Source organism: Micropterus salmoides, unplaced genomic scaffold, assembly GCF_014851395.1.
Source record: "Micropterus salmoides isolate LMB-PRFRI ecotype aquatic unplaced genomic scaffold, ASM1485139v1 Ms_hic_scaffold_1, whole genome shotgun sequence".
Classification (NCBI taxonomy): domain Eukaryota; kingdom Metazoa; phylum Chordata; class Actinopteri; order Centrarchiformes; family Centrarchidae; genus Micropterus; species Micropterus salmoides.
In genome coordinates this window covers 17,757,889-17,765,999 of record NW_024040040.1, presented here as the reverse complement: position 1 = coordinate 17,765,999, position 8,111 = coordinate 17,757,889, and the positions used below count along the sequence as shown (strand labels likewise).

At 39.1% G+C, this 8,111-nt stretch overlaps 1 long non-coding RNA gene across 1 annotated transcript; it reads left to right on the top strand.

Annotated features, from left to right (window-relative positions):
* The first annotated feature begins 770 nt into the window (after positions 1-770).
* Positions 771-6,425, top strand: LOC119899584. Its single transcript, XR_005443874.1, has 4 exons — positions 771-1,221; positions 1,872-1,965; positions 5,804-5,880; positions 5,983-6,425. It is a non-coding gene; the product is annotated as an uncharacterized LOC119899584 (long non-coding RNA).
* Positions 6,426-8,111: the final 1,686 nt, after the last annotated feature.

Genomic DNA, 8,111 nt, shown 5'->3' with positions numbered 1-8,111 from the left:
CCATGTGACCAAACTTTTCCAAGGATGGGGATGTCAATTATGAAAAAAAAAACAACTCAGCCCCAAAACAGCTGAATTTCTCTACTCACTAACTTCAACTACCTAGTATTTCTATTCCTTTTATGCCTTGCAAATATCTGCAAAGAATTCACCCTCATAGATCAATAAAGTGTTCTGAAAATGGATAGGGTAGTGGTTAAAACATATGCCTTTAGTGTGAGAGACGTGGGTTCGATTCCCACTGTGATGTGTTGCTGAGTAAGACACTTAATCTCTAGTTGCTCCAAAAGTGCACCCTCTGACGTAGCAATTGTGATTGGCTTTTGAGAAAAGCGTCAGCTAAATGACACACAGATATTTCACACACTTTTATTGCAATCCCCATCTGCTGTCTCTGACAATCTGAAAGCGCATGTGTGTTTGTTGTATGATGATTTCTCCGAAATGCTGTTGGTCATGTACTGATAAGACGTTTAGAATTGTAAACGCTGGTCAGTTATTGTTTCAATGAAACCCCTACCAAGATGTGTCGATATCAAAAGGGACCAGTAGGTGTCACCGTGGAGACGGGTGTTGAAGTGTTTCGAAGTCTTGACACAATTTCAGCACAATTGCTTCAAACGTTTCAATGTTTCACAAAGCCTCGCATTGCCCATCACTACTAAACACGACAACATGAGACAGAACATATACACGCGCCAATGACGGGACAAAGACTAAGGGAAACAAGCAAGGATATATACACAGGGATAACGAGCTGGGAAGAGGTACACAGGTGAGGGACATGAGGCTAACGAGACACAGGCATGCAGAGTGATAACTGGGGGAACAGACATGACACAGGTTACTGAACACTAGACGATAGACGAGACAGAACCCCAATACACAACAGACCAAAATAACAGATAATCAACTGACCAAACTCAAGAGGCAGAGTGTGACAAGTGGTCCATGTCCATTTCTTTTTTGCCATATAGCCAACCATCCTGCTTAAAACAAGTTATTGATGCATTATGTTTTCCTGTTAAGGCCAAAGTTGAAAACCATTAATCTACATACATTTATGTGTTTGCTGAGTTCCATTGCTTTACAAATGTTGAACCTATGCAACCAATTCTACTGCGAGCTTGAGAGATACACACCACAACTGATTGCTCTGTACAGGCAGAAGGCCAAGAGAGCAGAGGCCCTGCAGAGATCCTCAGGATTTATGACCTCCAGGTGAGTTTAAGATTATCTTTGCCATAGCGACAATGTTGATAACATAATGTGCAGCCAATACAGATTGGGACCTCTGTACTATAATAGTGAAATTTGATTATGTTATTGTCTTGTGATGACTAGGAGGATAGATCCATCTACTTTCATTTGTCATTTGCATAAGCTTAAGACAGAAAATCAGAATCAGAAAATCAATTTCACTCAGATTTTATGGGCTGAGCATGACTTTTTATTTTTCTATCCATCCAAGAGACCAACTATCCATAATTGGTCGCCATACGGTCTACTGACAGTGACATGTACTCTAGGCCTTCTCTACACGCATCTCACCTGCATTTGTTAACACAGAATTGTGGGTAAAAAAGTTTAAAACACAAGCTGTGTTTTATGGGCAGTAAAACATACGGCTGACAATGAAAGTCGAAAGCGGACAGTAGCAGCCTGTACGTGTCTGTAGCTGTGTGATACGGCAAGAGAGAAACTGAACTGTGTTTGTTTAAATTTGACTTGTCTTTAAGTAGTTGCAGCTGGATGGATTCATTGTTATTGCTATTAATATTATTATTTTGAAGTACATTACATTACACTATATGGCTTGATGTGCTGTAAAAATATTTGTATAATAATAATTATTTTGATTGTCAATCTAGGACCAACATGATGTACGCATGAGACGTCATCCGACCCTCCATGCCCTTCCAGTGAACCCGCTAGAGGATGACTGACTTCTTCAAAACCTGCAATGTAAGTACTCAGTGTACTCACAGAAATGTCAATATCAACTAGAGCCCGACCGATTTATCATTTTGTAGATATTATTGGCCGATATAAGCTACTTGCAGATATATCTGCATCAGCATTAAGAACAGCTGATATTACTATTAAAAAGAGAAACAGAGTCGGATCCTTCCCTCATGTCATGAGTGTTGCATAGTTTGCCCACCAGAGGGTGCGGAGTGGAGCTCCTCTGTTAACAACACAGCAGCACCATAGAACAAAACATAAGCTAAACAGACAACTGTTTTGTTTTTTCTGTTTTAAACCCATAACTGAAAACAAAGGATCTGCTGACCAGAGTCTACCGGAGCCACATTGAGTAGCTCCAGTGTAGGCAGCTGTGTGTCTGAGTGTGGGGTGAAGACAATTTCAAGGAAGGTGCAAAGAATATTTAAAATTTATAATAATAATGTTTGTGGTGATTAAAACCTGCTTTTACATGGTGGTTTAATGTGAAAAATGTAGTTTTTTCTTGCCGGGGGGGGGTTTTACAATCACGATGCATTGTCAACATGTCTCTCCTCTCAGGTTTTTTCCCACAGGCCCTGAAAACTGCATTGTTAAGCCACTCTGAAAAAGAGCAATCTAGATAGGTCACTAATGAACAGTTACAGGCCCATATCAAATCCCCATTTTTAAGTAAAATCATTGAAAAAGCTGTTTTTCAACAGCTTAGTGCACTAAATAACTGTTTTGATGTCTTCCAATCAGGTTTTCGACCACACCACAGCACTGAGACGGCTCTCGTTAAGGTCTTCAATGACATCCATTTAAACACTGACTGTGGCAGTCTTAGTATTATTGGATCTCAGTGCGGCATTCGACACAGTCGACCACAACATATTACTCGACAGACTTGAAAACTGGGTTGGACTTTCTGGCACAGTACTAAACTGGTTTGAATCCTACTTAAAAGACAGGGACTACTTTGTGTCTATAGATAATTACACGTCTGAGCTAAGAAAAATGACATGTGGAGTTCCCCAAGGCTCCTTTCTGGGGCCTCTTTTGTTTAACATTTACATGCTTCCACTGGCTTGGATTATGAAAAACAACAAAATATGTTACCATAATTATGCAGATGACACACAGATTTACATAACCATTTCACCAGGGGACTATGATCCCATACAGGCACTGAGTGACTGTATTGAGCAGGTCAAGGATGTGCCAGAATTTTCTTCTACTGAACAAAGATAAAACTGAAGTTATTGTGTTTGGAGCCAGGGAGGAACGATTCGAAGTCAGTGCTCAGCTTTAATCGGTAATGATAAGAACCACAGACCAAGCCAGAAATCTTGGTGTTGCCATGGATTCAGACCTAAATCTAAGGAGCCACATTAAGACAATTACAAAATCAGACCACTATCACTTGAAGAATATATCAAGGATTAGAGGACTTATGTCTCAGCAGGACATGGAAAAACATATCCATACATTTATCTTTGACTCGACTACTGTAACGGTGTCTCTACGGGGCTCCCTACGAAATCCATTAGACAGCTGCAGCTGATTCAGAACGCTTCTGCTCGAGTCCTCACTAAGACCAGAAAAGTGGATCACATCACATCAGTCTTTACATTGGCTTCCTGTATGTCAGAGAATTGATTTTAAAATCTTGCTGTTAATTTATTTATTTAGTTTAGGGCCAAAATACATTTCTGATCTTCTGCTTCGTTAGGAACTATCCAGACCTCTCAGGTCATCTGGGACAGGTCTGCTTTCTGTCCCCAGAGTCAAAACTAAACATGGAGAAGCAGCGTTTAGTTATTATGCTCCGTATATCTGGAACAAAGTCCCAGATAACTGCAGGCAGTGTTGGGCAAGCTACTTGGAAAATGTAGTGAGCTAAGCTACTAGCTACTCTACATTAAATGAAGCTTCCCTACATGGAAGCTACCCCACAGTGAAATGTAGCAAGCTAAGCTACAGCAACATGGCAAAAGTAGCTTATTTATATATATATATATATATATATATATATATATATATATATATACACACACATACACACTCACACACACAGTATAGGCCTAGTGTATATTGAACTAACTTCATTCCACAGTAGCAATAGAAGAAAGACTAAAAACCTGCTCCAAACAGTGTGCGTGCCAGAGAGCGCTAAATCAGACACACAGAAACTCTCCTACTTAGTGATTTATTTCCACATGCAACAAACGGAGAACCATTGTTGTTTGTATAAAGTAACTTAATTATCACACTATTAATTAATTATATTTTTTATTGTTTATATGTGAATTTGTGCTCTGGCAACATTGCAACCTAAACAACCTAAACATTCATGGTAATGGGCGAGAGAGAGAGAGAAAGAGAGAGATCTTATCTCATGGAAACAAGTTTCTGTCACTACATATCGAAGTTTCCTCCTCACTAGAGGAAGAGTTGTCCAGGCTGGACCCTGATCCTTCTCACAAGAGGTGTTACAATAATCACACGTATCTTTATTCCCCTGCTGCAGACATCAGCCCAAGGATCAGTACGTGATGCACATACAGGTCTGTGTGTGGCGGTGGAGTCACTTACCGATCCCTCAGAAATGCTTGGGAAAATGTAGCGTGTGTCGAATCTCTACTCGGTCAAAAAAAGAGCTTCGTTATCGAAAAGCTATTTGATTCAGAAAATAGCAACGCTACCACCAAACTACTGAGAAATGTAGTTAAACCAGTAATGGTGCTACTTGTAGCGACGCTACTGCCCAACAATGACTTTTCTTTTTACCACCGCTTTTTATTAAAGCCATAGATTGGTACCTTTCACTGCACTGTAATGTCCGGTTTTCATTTTCTTTGTTTTTAGATTTTCAGTGCCCTGATTGTACACTGCACTGTAACTTTTACTGTCCTGTTTTACCCTGTTTTTTATCCCTATGAAAAACAGAGTAAAACATCCTATCCTTTTCCTTATAATGTGTTTTATTTTTTCAATATCCCTTTGTTGTTTTTATGTTTTATGTAAAGCACCTTGCCTTGCCTTGCCTTGCCTTGCCATTATGTCTGTAAGCCTTCGTCAGTGGATGATAGCATCGTCTATGGGCAAAACCCTAACAAGTAACATGAAAGGCACTATGGGAAACTAACTTTAGTGTCTCTTCCAGCAATGTAGTCTATCTCAATGCTAAAAAGTGAGGTGTAGAGTGAAATATTTATTGTTGGCTGTTGGCATTCCTCATCTCTACTAAGCATTCCCTTCATAGGCATGGCCAAATTGTAAGAAATTAAGGACAAATCCACATTTTCATGCAAAAATGTTTCCCTAACCTCCCAAGACCTGAGCTTTGATTCTGTGTGCATTTTCATTTTAAGTATAAATACCTAAGCATTGTCTTTGAACAGGAAGTACTTTATGAAAAATAATGAGTATGTGTAACAAAGTAGAAACAGACATCACAAGGCTGTGCAAACAGTGACCCTAGAGGGCACAGGCAACTGCCCACTAATGAGGACAATAGGTCTAAGTTGTTAAGCAGAATGAAGTATACAGTGCGGGAGCCCAAAACCTAAAGTCCTCATATGAGGACACAGGATTTTAGCAGGCTAAGTTCAGCTGCAGCTATATTAGTCTTAGGCTGTCTAATTATAAAATAAAATGGATATTGTTGTTAGGTCATTGTGTAGGTTTACTGTTGGAAGGAAGTATCCCACTGCTGCAGCTCAGCAAGTAAACACACAAAAAACTAACTTCTAAAAATACTTAGGATATGTTTTGTGGCTTGTTTAAGTCAGACTGCTGAAGTCTCATAACTGTTCCTAATGAACTTTAGATTTTTGTTCTCATTCTCTTACAGTTGAGTCAGATTAAGAAAGCGTCAGTACAGACAGAAGGAATCATAACAGCCACCAGTAACTCTTAACATTTTGTCATGTGAGTATTGTAAAAAAAATTGCTTTTAATTGTGCAGGGGGCACAGATGAGCACACAGTGCTTTATAATTATCCTCATAATTGGATTGTTTGTATTTTGCAGGGTAAAGATGAACCAGACATTGCTGACACTCCTCACTGTGATCACTGACACTGATGCTCCTGGTGCAGTCCGCTTCAACCCAAGTGAAAGGTGGCTGTAGATGGATTTGTTACAAACTCCTGAAAACACTTCTGAACTATATGCTCAGTATGTTTACTGCAAGCTTACACCGGGGGATATTCAAAACAAAGGTTTTTGCTCAGTGTTCTTTTTTTATATTGTTCCATTACCTCGTCTCCCTCACTTAACAATTTGCATTGTGTGGGACTTCTTATTTTAAACAAATGTCATTAGCTATCTTTATTTGCTTTTGATTCCCCAAAAGTAGAATTTCTTTTCTTTTTTTCTTACTCTGTATTTAGAGCTCCCTTAAATATTATTTAAGTAAAAGTGCTGCTGTTCGAATAAAATTATGCATTGTTGCTTTTTCCACATAACACACTGCAGGTAGTAAAACGAAAGTTTGTTTAGCTCAAAGGACTTTGCTGAATCAGCAAAGTCCTTTGAGCTAAACAAACTTTCGTTTGTCACTTAACACCAAAAGATCTCATTAAGTATCTGTAAATAGGGAATGTTCAACATTATTGCATAAAAGAATGAAAACAAATCGATTGTTGGTGGTTTATTATCTGATCAAGCTATCAATTACTTAAATAGTCTGTTGAGCTTTATGCAATACGTGCATTACCAGAAAGACAATTTTTTTTCCCCGTCTGATGAAAACAAGTTTCAGTGTAACATATTTTGTTTCTCTGAAATGTAGATATGACAGGAGATGTTTGGAGTTTGATACTGATTGTTTAATATTGCATTTTGTAAATTTTAAGCTGACTAGTAGTAATTTTGTTGAGTAGATTTCCCTCAGAGTATAAGTTGTGCACAATTACAATTATTGAGTAAGGAATTAGTCAGTGGAATTCAATTTTAATAAGCATCAGTGAATCAATGTTATTTAGTATAAAATGAAAGTATTATATTTAAGTATACTCAAAAATATTATTATTAGAATTACAAATTACAAATATTTTGAGTATTTTGAACTTGTTCGGGTTTACATTGCATGTATTCAACGCACTCTGCAGAGCAGTTTGTCCGTTTTTAGCCACTGTAGAAACATTGCGGCGTAACATTACGACATCCCTGTAAGGGGGACCCGCGGTGTATGTAGAAATGACTCATTCTAAGGTAATAAAAACATAACGGTTCAGTATGTAAGGTCTAAACCACTTAAAACATAGTTATGGATCTTACATTGCATTTCTGTCAATGGAATTTTACACACTGGACCTTTAATGTGCTGTTTTAACCTAGGCTGTAGGCTGTAAGAATTCATCCTCCACAACGGTATCTGATGTAATACTGCTAGCTCACCAGCCCTATTAGACTACAGATTTAGAAATTGATTTCAGTGGAGCCAACCAACAACATGAGCCCAAAGCTGGTCTCTTTGGCAGGTAAATCAAAGACCGTGGCTTGTTATCAGGTTTCATATGCAGCTTGAGGATCAGGTGTATGTAATGTAATAAAACAGGTGCTCAGTGGGAGAGCTCTGATGGTATTACTAGTGGTGCGCTGGGTCAGGCATAAGACTCACGGGCTCAGACACATAACTTACTCTCATGTATGCATGTAATAATACACACACTGACACACAGAAAGAGACAGGCTGACATGATTATATACATATTGCATACAAATGCTAGTCTACCACATATATGCTCATACGCATACCCCAGATATGAGTGAGAAACTGACACATGCTTTAGATTTTCTTGAAAAAAAATATTGAATTCATGAAGATTTACAAAACTCTGGAAACAATCATGGCCACTCTTATCACACCATCTCACTGAAGCATTGCTCAATCTCCACTCCCCCCCCGCCTGACACGACAAATCCTCCTGGCCGGAAATCCAATCCCGCCTCTGTGTGACCGGTGAGGTACCATGACGGATGGCTTGTAAGCATCCCACCATGTTTCATCAAGCCTTCTTCTCTCTTTGTCAGGGCGGGAGACTGAAGACTTCCATGCAGCGTCTCACCTTAGGGATGCTGCTGTGTTCAATAATTCAGCAGCTGTGTTGCTCCAGTCCTGTGGAGAGCGCTCAGCAGTGACCGATGAACATCCC